Below are 12,660 nucleotides of genomic sequence, written 5' to 3'. Positions count from 1 at the left end.
CGGGCTTCACGCCCACCCTGCACGTGAGCGGGGGCTGGTTTCAGCCCCCGCGAGAGCAGGGGAATCGCGGCCGTGTCTGCCCTATTTAGGGCCGGCGCAGAGGGGGCTCACTCTCTTTTCGCCAGCTAGCCCCCACGTTTTCCCGCCCTCCCCTTAGGTAGGCTTTAGGTAGGTCTCTGACTTTGCTATGGACTTCGGTCTGTCGCCGCATGGGGCATGGTAAGAATTTTTCCCAATTGGCAATTTACAGCCATTTGGTTTTTCGCCTACCTCGTAGCAACTCGTCACAACTCTTCGGCATTGGCGGTAGGCATTGGTAAGAAGGGGTTAAGAGGATGGGGGGGAGGAACGCCATCACCTCCCCCCAGTGAGCGAAGGGTGGTCCGTTAAAGGACTCCGGGGGGCGTGGCCCTGTCAGAAGCCTATGGAGGTGTGGGCCAAAGACACGCCCCTGAGCGGTGACCTGGGGGAGCTCCTAGTCGGGGAGACTCCCCCGATATAGTGTTAACCCCCATGTCTCCAGCAAATGGGCTGGAGCCAGATAGTCAGCCAATGCCTCTCATTCCTGAATTCAATAAAGTTGTGGCCTAATTCACCCATTTAACCTTAAACCATGGTGTCTTGTGTCTTTATCCTGGTGGGGGGCAGGAACTCGCCACGCAACTGATGAGCTCCATTTCGTGCCACAACTGCTAGGAACCCATAGGAATATGACCTGCTTTTGAGGTGGTTCCATTTCACACGCATGTGGATATGGGGGTTGGAATAGCCTACAGCAAAAGAAGGGTGAGGAAACTCTCAGGGTGTGGGGCAAACAGGTTCAGGGGCTACAGGTTCAGTTAGTAGAACAGGCTTCCCTTCCTTGTTTTCACTACCTGTCCAATATGAGTAATTCGTTGGGAGCTCCTAGTTGATGATTACACAGACAATAAGATCCTTACTCTGCATCAATTGCTACTTAGTTGGGCTGCTCATTGGAAGACTACCAGAGCAGTTTGTATCCTGTTGCATTTCTGTGGCAGTGCAAGGGGGAAATTAGCAGGGGGGTGCAGAGTTTGGCCTTCATTTATAAAGCACAGGGAAGTTGTTCTTTCAAAGGTGCATTTGAACCTGTGAGGTAAGCACTACCTGTGGGACTCTTTGGGAGGCAGAAGAATTGCTCAATGAGACAGCTGGGGAGCAGTAGGTAGGAGCCCAAACTCTGTTGCTTCCCTTTAATAGAAGTTAAGAGAAATTCTAAGCCCTTGGCACACACTGTCATTTGTAGGAACACAGAATGTGGATCGCCACCCCGTCGGATTCTGTTCCTGGGTGGGGACGACTGTCCCTGTAAGGCAGGGGTCAGCAAACTTTTTCAGCAGGGGGCCAGTCCACCATCCCTCAGACATTGTGGGGGTCCGGACTATATTTTGGGGGGAAATAAATGAACTACGGTGGTGCCTCACAAGATGAAAAGAATCCGTTCTGTGATTCTCTTCGTCTAGCGGTTTTTTCGTCTTGCAAAGCAAGCCCATTGACGGATTAGCGGCTTTTAGCGGCTTATCTGCTGATAAGCGGCTTAGCGGCTTAGAAAAAGGGAGGGAAAAGGGGAAAAAACCAGCAGGAACTCGCAAGACATTGTCATCTTGCAAAGCAAGCCCATAGGAAATTCGTTTTGCGAAGCACCTCCAAAACGGAAAACTCTTTCGTCTAGCGAGTTTTCCATCTTGCGAGGCATTCGTCTTGCGGGGCACCACTTTAATTCCTATGCCCTACAAATAACCCAGAGATGCATTTTAAATAAAAGGACACATTCTACTCATGTAAAAACACGCTGATTCCTGGACCGTCCACAGGCCGGATTTAGAAGCCAATTGGGCCGGATCTGGCCCCAGGGCCTTAGTTTGCCAACCCATGCTTTAATGTGCCCACGGTGGAGGTGCAAGGAGAGAAACCGTAGCCTGAGAATGTGTGTTTATTCTTAATCCCATTCAGTCTGAAACTGCAAAAGTGATTCATCCTAACAAGAGGTGAGAGTGAGTACAGGAAACCTGAACAGTTTCTCCGAAGATGCTATAAGCTCTTAGGTATCTCACTCTTGCCCTGGGGGTGGTGGTTTAAAAAAATGAAAACTTCAAAATGCCAAAGTGCTTGGCAAGTTACTCCCCAGCATTCCTTAGAAAAGGAACAATTTGCAGTCACTGCCATTTAGAAAAGGGGGACACTACCCTAATCCGCGGGGTCACGGTTTTGCCAAAAACCTAATCTCATCTGATTCACTCAAAAGCGGTGCCAAACGCCAGCAAATGGCTCCCTGCAAAAATTTATGGAATATGCAGAAATGGCAAAACTTACTTGAAAAATAATAAATCAAGTTAACAAATGGTTTATTGAATATTTACAAATAAACTGCAAACAGATTAGAACACCGGCCGGATTCTTGTAATAACTTGCAGTTTTATAAGAGTACCGTATATGTTTAAAGTAGATGAATAAATGAGAAAATAAAGTTAATTCGGATATGCAGAAAGAGGGGGAAGGAAGTAAAGTTTTGAGATTTTAAAATGATTATAAAATTATTGAAAAAAAGGACATTCAATCTACATTGAACTTGTCCCTATGCTTCTGTCCCTATGCTTAGTCTCTGGTGAGACTAAGAAATGGATTGGGCTGCTACACAAATTAGTTTTTTAAAAAATATATATATTTATTAACCTTTCAAAATTTATACAAAAAAGACAAAAAACAAAAATACAAAAATTAAAAACACATATAATTTCATTCACTTATTTTCTTTTAACTTATTTCTCGGACCTCCTCATACCTCCCCTTTTTGTATTCCAATTCAAATTACAGTGGTGCCCCGCAAGACGAAATTAATTCGTTCCGCAATTTTTGTCGTCTAACGAATTTTTCGTCTTGCGAAGCACGAAATCCCATAGGAATGCATTGAAAATCAATTAATGCGTTCCTATGGTCAAAAAAAGTCCAAACAAAGCCAAATTTGGTACAACAACAGTTTATTAACTGCTCTTTAAAGTCACACATACTGTAAAGAGCAGTTCAAAAATTTAAGGGAAAATAAATTAACTTTATAAACAAAACATGTCTTTGTTTTTAGTCAAAGAAAAAAAGTCGCGAGACGTTTTCGTCTTGCGAAGCAAGCCCATAGGGGAAATTCGTCTTGCGAGGCAAATCGCGAACGGAAAAACCTTTCGTCTAGCGAGTTTTTTGTCTTGCGAGGCATTCGTCTTGCGGGGCACCACTGTATTCATTCAGCAAATCCTCACCCTCAATTTTGGGCTGCTACACAAATTAGACTCCATTCTCTGTCTTTTTCATTGGAGCCCATTCACTTTCTCCCGTAGAAGACTGGGGGAGGCTCTAACGCAGCCTAGACAAGAGAAATACGGTGTATATCCCATTACTTTCTACCATATACTGCAGCTCAATGGCTGCCATTTTGTTCTTCCTAAATGGAAAAATAGTGCTGCGGTGAGTCGACATGGTAGGTGTGGGGTGGATTTGCCTTGATTGCCTATGTCTGTTGCAGGGCCACCTTTACCCAGGGGTGCAAGGGGTACGGGGCACCCAGGTGCCAAATTCTGGGAGGCGCCAAATGTATACCTACTGTCCCTCTTGATTGGCGGCAGTGCAAAGCAATGGAGCGAAAGTCCCTGCCCCCTCCTCCCTCGCTCTGTAGCGTCAAATATTCCTGAGTCAGGAAACAAAAGCAGTCTTTTCTGCTGTGTCATTGTTACAGGTGAGCAGTCCCCGTCCAAAAGCTCAACAACTTTGAGTTCGCCCCCCTAAAAATAGATCAACAACTTTGGTTTCCCCCCTCCCCAAAAAAGCTCAATACAGTGGTACCTCAGGTTAAGAACTTAATTCGTTCTGGAGGTCCGTTCTTAACCTGTAACTGTTCTTAACCTGAGGTACCGCTTTAGCTAATGGGGCCTCCCGCTGCCGCCACGCGATTTCTGTTCTCATCCTGAAGCAACGTTCTTAACCTGAGGTACTATTTCTGGGTTAGCAGAGTCTGTAACCTGAAGCGTCTGTAACCCGAGGTACCACTGTAGAAGTTAATTTGGGGGGTGGCTAAACTAAATTTGGGGACGCTGGGCGGATCTTTGCATGTGCGAAAGACGATCCTGGTCTCTTGCTGCTCAAAAGTGACTCCCTGTGTTTTAGAACTGCTCAAAGCTGACTGTCTTTAAAAGGTGCCTCAGTTGGGATACGTTTGGCTGTTATAACCTGGGGAAGTTACACCAGCCAAACAGGTGCTGTTCCCAGGCAACTGCCGAAGAAACAAACACTTAGAGAAAGCCATCTTACATGTTTGCTGCCGGCTTCCACCAGAACAGACTTGTTCAATGACCTTTCCTAGGCCAATGTGGATTCCCTTGATCTCTAGCCTCTACTCCGTGCCGCTTCAAGAATGCTGCCCTCTCATCCAAATGTTCCATTTGCATTATATTGGCACTCTAACCCGTGTAAGGATGCCAGCTTTTTCTGAATGAAGAGAGCGTTGCGATTCACCCGCTCCATGGAAGTGTTCCAGCATCACAATGGGCCCCTTTGTGTGGCTTAGAAAGGATAGAATGGGCACCACCTGTAGGCTATGGTTCTCTGCTTTTATTAGACGGACCTAGTATGTCAGCTCAGTTTTCAAGGCAGAGGCAAAACACCAAAAGGCAATCCTGAGAAAGAAAATCCAAAAGCATCAGGGGACAAGTCAGTGGGAGGATTTTCTGTGCAAGTCCTCCTTAGATGATCGGATATGCTGCAGAAGCTGATGTAATCGCTAAAGACTGAAGGGTTTCTTGTGACATAGCAGAGGTGCCCAGCCCTGAGGAGCAGCGCTCAGAGGGGAAAGTGATTCACCCATATTTTGCATGACTAATTCAGCCACCCCCACCCTCCATGACTTCCTATTTGCAGACTAGCCTTAGCTGATGTTTCTCAGTTTCCATTATGCTGGCATGTGGTGCTCCCCCAAGTGGCCTGTTTAACAGAACACAGTGATACTCACCATTACTGATCACATTTTAATAACATGCACAGAATTGAAGGGATTTTTCATATCTCTCTGCTCCTTTTAATTGCATCAGCTCTAAGGCATTGATCTGCTCAAAAAAACAACTTTAATTCAGTGAGTTTAATGTGCCCAGTGACTTCAAAAAAGCCGTGAACAATCTGTCGGTGCAAGGAAAATATAGGTATAAAAGGAGAAGTCCCTGCATGCCAAGATTCAGGTAGGTGAGAGGACCCCAGCAGAGATTTAAAATCGGATAACATGCAGCAAAGCAAAGTGTGGGGATATAGGCTGTTAGACCTTTAAAATATGCCCTTGTGAGTTCCGAATTTCCCTCTTTCCCCAGCATAGGAAAAGAGCACACGTTTGGTAAGTTGAAAATTGGTTTACTTACAGATTCTTCAAAGGTCCGATTCATGTGCTTTTCCATACAGCATTCAAAAAAGTTGCACAGTCTGTAAAACTTGACTTAGTCACATTGGTGATGGTGCCTAAATTATTGGCATAGAATTCAAGAGTGGCTTGCGAGAGTCATCTGCTTCTCAAGTAGATTGAGAAGGAAAGAATAAGCATGATTATTTTCCTCCCAAGGTGAGAGGGAGCAACCTAGCTAAGCTTGGCAGGACAGTTTGACCTATGATATTAACCCCTTCATGCATTCATTAGACTTAAGCATGTTGATTAAATGAGGCTGGTTATCCCACACAATCTAGACAAACAATGGTTAGGAGCAGAGGAACAGGAAAAAAATGTTCTACCTGGGCGAACTCTTCACACAAAGGCCTGGTCCACCTCACACCCCTTTCTCATTGCATTCGTACAAAGGACTTCTCCAGCATGGCTATGAACAGGTGATGGTTAGTTTCATTGGCAAAAGAGAAATTTAGCGCTAGGCAGCAGTAAGGTTTTTTTAAAAAAATGTATTTTTATTAAAGATTTTCTTGGTTTACAAAAGTATGTGCAATGTCTCTCTCTCTCTTTCCCCACAAGTAACATTTTTTACAGATCAGTTTCATTTGTTGAGACATTTTTTTTAAAAAAATCAATTTATTATTTATACCCCGCCCATCTGGCTGGGTTCCCCAGTCACTCTGGGTGGCTTCCAACAAAATATCAAAATACTGTAATACACCAAACATTGAAAGCTTCCCTAAGCAGGGCTGCCTTCAGATGTCTTCTAAAAATCTGGTAGTTGTTGTTCTCTTTGACATCTGGTGGGAGGGCGTTCCACAGGGCGGGAGCCACTACCGAGAAGACCCTCTGCCTGGTTCCCTGTAACTTGGCTTCTCGCAGTGAGAGAACCACCAGAAGGCCCTTGGCGCTGGGCCTCAGTGTCCGGGTAGAACGATGGGGGTGGAGATGCTCCTTCAGATATACTGGACCAAGGCCGTTTAAGACTTTAAAGGTCAGCACCAACAGTTTGAATTGTGCTCGGAAACGTACTGGGAGCCAGTGTTGGTCTTTCAAGACCAGTGTTATGTGGTCTCAGCGGCCGCTCCCAGTCACCAGTCTAGCTGCTGCATTCTGGATTAGTTGCAGTTTCCGGGTCTCCTTCAAAGGTAGCCTCAAATAGAGCACATTGCAGTAGTCCAAGCAGGAGATAACCAGAGCATGCACCACTCTGGCGAGGCAGTCTGCAGGCAGATAGGGTCTCAGCCTGCGTACCAGATGGAAGAGTTTTGGATTTGATACCCCGCCTTTCACTCCCTTTAAGGAGTCTCAAAGCGGCTTTCCAGTGGCGTAGCGTGGGGGGTGCAAGGGGGGCTGGCCACACCGGGCGCAACATCTGGGGGTTAGGGTTAGGGTTAGGGGGCGCAAATCCACGGTTAGGGGGCGCAAATTACTTGCCTTGCCCCGGGTGCTGACAACCTACGCTACGCCACTGCTCCTTTCCCTTCCTCCCCCACAACAAACACTCTGTGAGGTGAGTGGGGCTGAGAGACTTCAAAGAAGTGTGACTAGCCCAAGGTCACCCAGCAGCTGCATGTGGAGGAGCGAAGACGCGAACCTGGTTCCCCAGATTATGAGTTTACTGCTCTTAACCACTACACCACACTGGCTCTCACTGGAGCTGGTAAACAACTGCCCTGGATACAGAATTGACCTCCATGGACAGCTGTGAGTCCAAAATGACTCCCAGGCTGTGCACCTGGTCCTCCAGGGTCACAGGTACCCCATTCAGGACCAGGGAGTCCTCCACACCTGCCCGCCTCCTGTCCCCCAAAAACATTACTTCTGTTTTGTCAGGATTCAACCTCAATCCATTAGCTGCCATCCATCCTCCAACCACCTCCAGGCACTCACACAGGACCTTCACCACCTTCACTGGTTCTGATTTGAAAGACATTAGGAAGAAAAGGGAGAAAGAGGTGGAGGGGGGGGAGGTGAGTGGGGGAGGTCGGGCAGCGATGTTGCCAGCAGTAAGGTTGACTGACTGACTGATGGGTAACATGGAGAATGGCAGACTAGCTGGAACTGCAGAACATGTATGAGCCAAGAAATTAGCTCCCTCGGTTTATTCAGATGACTTTTATTCCTGCCCTTTTCTAATTGTTTAGGAATGACGCATCCAACTCTATAATTCTATGATTCTATGCCTGGATCATCACTTTGGGAAGATTTTGACATTGTGACAATTAAACCTGTAACCAGAAATACTGTAGCAAAGGAGGGTAACGGAGGTGGGAGGATGTAAAATCCATACAGAACAGCCAAAACCCAAATGCAGTACATTATACAGTTGTTTTAAATTGCTATAAGAATTCAAAGGTCTCAAATATAAAATAAATATTCATAAATGCACACATATCTAAAGATATAAACCATGAGGCTGAAACAGTACAGGAAAACAATCCTGAAGCCATTTTGACTCTCCCAATGACCTCAAATATTCCTCTGCAGTAAGGGAGGCAAATGAGGAAAGCCTTCCCATTGTCTTTTGGCTTACAAATCCTGTCTTAAGGCGTGTTTGTGTATGAATAGGATGAGCCCGTGACCTGGATTCAGGAACTAAAGTATTAACCATCACAAAAGAATGGCCAGGCTGCCCAGGTAATGCAATCAGCGACCTTAACAGGTATCCTGGCAGACAGCATTTCTGCTCTAGACCACCTCTTATGATGTATGTATGATGATTTTGGGGTGGTCTTTGGCTAAGTGAGGTGGGCAATGCAGTGGCGTAGCGTGGGGGGTGCAGGGGGGGCCGGCCGCATCGGGCGGAACATCTGGGGATTAGGGTTAGGGGGCGCAAATCCACGGGTTAGGGGGCACAAATTACTTGCCTTGCCCCGGGTGCTGACAACCCACGCTACGCCACTGGGGCAATGTCAAAAGTCTTTAAAGGTTCCTGCACACTTTTGCTCAGAGTCTCTCCTTCCTTGGAAGGAGGAGAGGGAACTCTGTTGCAACAGAAAAATAAAAGCCTGCTTTGCTTTCCACTGGATATGATACAATATGATACAATAATCTTTATTGTCATTGCCCCATACAGAACAACAAAATTGAAAAAATCTACACCAGACATTCAAAAACCAACAAGCCTGCTATCCCAACTATCCCAGCCTGGTTAGCTCCTAAAAACTCTAATACCCCATAATTAAATACAATATACTCACATAAAGACTACCTTACACTGTGTTTAAAACCAAAATCGCATTTGGATAGAAACTGTTTCTCAGGTGGCTTGTCCTAGTCTTTATAACCCTGTACCTTCTTCCAGAAGGCAGAAGCTGAAAGAGATCATTTCCGGGGTGTGCACTATCCCGCACTATCTCTGCAGCTTTCTTATGGCACCTGGAAGCATAGATTTGATCCAAGGTAGGAAGAGTGCACCCAATTATTCTCTCCACAGTCTTTACAACCCTGTACAGCATTGTTTTTTCCCTGACCGTGCAGCTCCCAAACCACACACACAGACCATAAGTTAATACACTCTCCACAGTACAATGGTAAAATGCCATCAACAGGTCCTTTGAGAGATTATTTTTCCGGAGGAGTCTCAGAATATATAACCTCTGCTGTGCTCTCTTCATCAGGTCTTTGCTGTTTTCTCCCCAGGTTAGGTCATCTCTCAACTCCATTCCCAGAAATCGAAACACCGAGACCTGTTCCACACACTTCCCCTCAATAATATTCTGTCTCCATCCATTCTTCTCTGACTGATCATGGACTTAGGACACTCCGAGTCCCATGGGGAGCTGAGCAGCAAAAGCCAAATCCCAATTTTGACATCAAAACATCAGCAGTGTTCAAGTAAATATTAAAGTGTTTAAATTACTGCATGTTGCTTTCAGGGGTCCAACCTAGGTATTCTTTAGTCATAATAATGATAACACTGAAAAGGTGGGAGCAAGTGATTCCCCCAGTGAGCAAATGGATTATGTGGAATATTGCCTATAAGTTTCCTCCTTATACCTTCACAAGTTAAAGGGACAGTTTCTCAATTTAAAAAGATTTTTAAAAAGATTTTTACCCCTTAGATTCTGGCCCAATTCTCCCTCGTATTACTAACCTGGCTGTAAACTGCAAGTGGAAAATCACCTCCATTTTAAAAAGAACTCAAACAGTGCATAGCAAATTAGCATGTCCAGGAGACAGCTAGGCACTGATCCTTTCCCCCTGACATGCTTGTTTTCTGCATATAGAGGGGGCAGGCATTGCGTTATATGAGCTCCCATCTGCAGGCTGGCACAGGTTTGCTACCTCCCTAAGAACTAGGCCACTGTGATGCTTCTTGTACCCTGACTGTATTTTTTTCAGTACAAATATTTTCAAAAGCCTGGCTTCTGGGAAGTGAGCTGCTCAACAGCCGGCCTGGGATTTTGTCCCAACATGTAGTAAGCGTTCCCATGACCTCACATTCCCTTTCGAGCACGTGCGCCAATTCTTGCTCACAGATGGCAGCAGCTTAATGCCGTTCCAGAGAGCTGTTGCTAACGATATGTTCCTCCCCTTTTCCAACATAACAGGCAGAAGCAAAGTGTGCGAAATACTTACAGCCACAGGCTGCAACGAGATGCAGAACCAACTCACGTTTACACATTTTCCTATGTGTTTTATTGTATTCTGCGTCTGCCTGTCAGGAAGTCAGTGGAGAAGAGAAGCTGCAGAATTAAGGATAATATTGGGAAAGTTCTTTAAAAAGAAGAACCCATTCCAATTCGCCTCAAAAATAGAGTCCGTTCAAGTTCCACTTCCAAAAACAAACTAATTCCACTCCAATCCATAATTCATTCACATGGTCCTCAACTTTTTATTTTAAGCTTCCAACATTTTACAAGCTGCACTGCTACAGTAAAATATACTTAAGATCAGTGCCGCATTAACATATAAGCTAAACAATCTATAGCTTCGGGCCCCACTCTCTAAAGGAAAAAAACCCTGGATGTACATTTCCAAAATATAAGATAAAAAGCAAATAAAATAAAACCTACATACAGTGTTTTGTGTTGTGTAGGCTCCTATTTGCTAATTTCTATATACCGTATTTTTCGCTCTATAACACGCAGATTTTTTTCTCCTGAAAAGGAAGGGGAAATGTCTGTGCGTGTTATGGAGCGAATGTGTGGTCCCTGGAGCCGAAAAATCAGACAAAAATCAAATCGGGCTTCAGAATGCTGAAACGGAACAAAGAGCAGGGAAAGCCCCTCCCCTCCAGGCAAGAAGAGGAAGTGGCAGCTTTCCTGCATTCTGCCTCAGGGTCTTACTGCCCACCCGCTCTGTTTCGTTGCTATGTTTGCTGAAACGGAACAAAGAGCAGGGAAAGCCCCTCCCCTCCAGGCAAGAAGAGAGGAAAAGCAATGGTGCAAAAACGTGGTTACAAAGCATGGATCCACATGGATCCTCAGGATCTTTGCATTGGGTCAGCCAAAATTCACCATCAGAGCACATAGCATGTCCATGGCTACAGCCTGCCCCCCAAAAATCATGCCTGGGGCTGCAGTGGTGCAAAAAAGTGGTTACAGGGATTCTCAGGATTTTTGCATTGGGTCACCCCAAATTCACCATCAGATCACATGTCTGTGGCCACAGCATGAAGCACAAAAATGATACGTCCACTGTTTCATTCAGAATATTTTTTCCCTTGTTTTCCTCCTCTAAAAACGATGTGCGTGTTATGGTCAGGTGCGTGTTATAGAGCGAAAAATACGGTATATATGGACAGGTTGCATGGCAACATGTGCAAATGGCTTTAGATACCTATTAGGTCCATAAATGTCCATATAGCATATATTCAACACAAAAAACAGCAACAATTTGTTGTTGACAAAGGACAGCTGGACATATAAAGGGCCCCATTACCTACAGTAGCTTAGGGCCTCATCAAACCTAAATCCAACCCTGCTTAAGATTACTTCAGCCACATCCAGACTGATGTTTTATTGGGGCATATTCTGCAACATGTAGTTGACACAATAATAATGTGTTAGTGGCATATTCTACTTTAGTTCTGTTATGATTCACCAATGCAATGATTGGCTGATTCTGCTTCCCTCCTGGAGCCTGACTGGTCTTTTCCTGCAAGCCAATCAGTTGTTGCATTCTAGGATCCTACTTGCCTATTGATCTAGGATCCAAGCTTAGTGCATAACAAATTTAGTGAGTAAGACTCCTTGAGGAAGCATGAATTCCTATTAGCAAGCAAAGCAGCTGAGCAAAGGCTGGTTACCAAGTGGTTCTAATTGTGCCATTTCATACTCTCTACATCTTCCTGTGGCAGGAAGTTTCAGGAGTTGTTACTAGGTCATTTTACTTAAAAGGACAATTGTCACATCTTTTTGTTTGACAAGCTGGGCAGGACAGCGTGAATAGATAAGTTTCATCATTTCCTCAGATCTTCTTCTTCTTTGGTAATCAATCGTAGCCACGTAAGATTGTCTTCCATGAAGGAAGAGATCCCAATAAAAGAAGAGTGGCAGATGAAGTTAATGGACTATGCCGAATTGGCGAAATTAACTGGGAAAATTTGGAACCAGCAGGACGAGACCTTTTTGAAAGACTGGAATAAATTTGCATTGTATTTGAGAGACAATTGTAAACAATTGACATTGTTAGTAGGGCTACAAGAAGTTTTGTAAGGTTAGAGATATCAATTATTATCAATATGATGTTTAAATGGTGTATTTAAGATTTGGATTTAAGGGTAATAATAATAACAAAATGCAATATTAGAGTAAAATTAGGAAAACCATTTCTTGAGGAGGAGGGAAGTCTCAGGCCAGCTTGGCCAACTGGTTTTAATATATTATATGTAAGATGGATGTTTTGCATTAAAAAAAAATCAATAAAAATTATTTTTTTAAAAAAAGATTGTCTTCCATGAACACAGTCTTAACAGTGTGTCCGTAGGTGACTGTAGAGGCCAATTCTGGATCCACACATCCTTCCACAGTGGGGACATAGTTGAGGGTTGATCATGGTGAGGGTTTGCCAAACATGTCTTCCTCTTAGCATGTTTCTCCCTTTCTCTCCACACATGACCAGTCCAACAAAGTTAGAATCATAGAATCATAAAGTTGGAATAGACCACAAGGGCCATCGAGTCCAACCCCCTGTCAAGCAGGAAACACCATCAGAGTTGATGTTGAAGAATCACTGCTTCGACACTGGTGATCTTTGCTTCTTACAGTACACTGGCATTTATAAGT

The sequence above is a fragment of the Podarcis liolepis genome (assembly GCF_965112155.1).
Source record: "Podarcis liolepis genome assembly, chromosome: 17".
NCBI lineage: Eukaryota > Metazoa > Chordata > Lepidosauria > Squamata > Lacertidae > Podarcis > Podarcis liolepis.
This window is presented reverse-complemented; position numbering follows the sequence as displayed.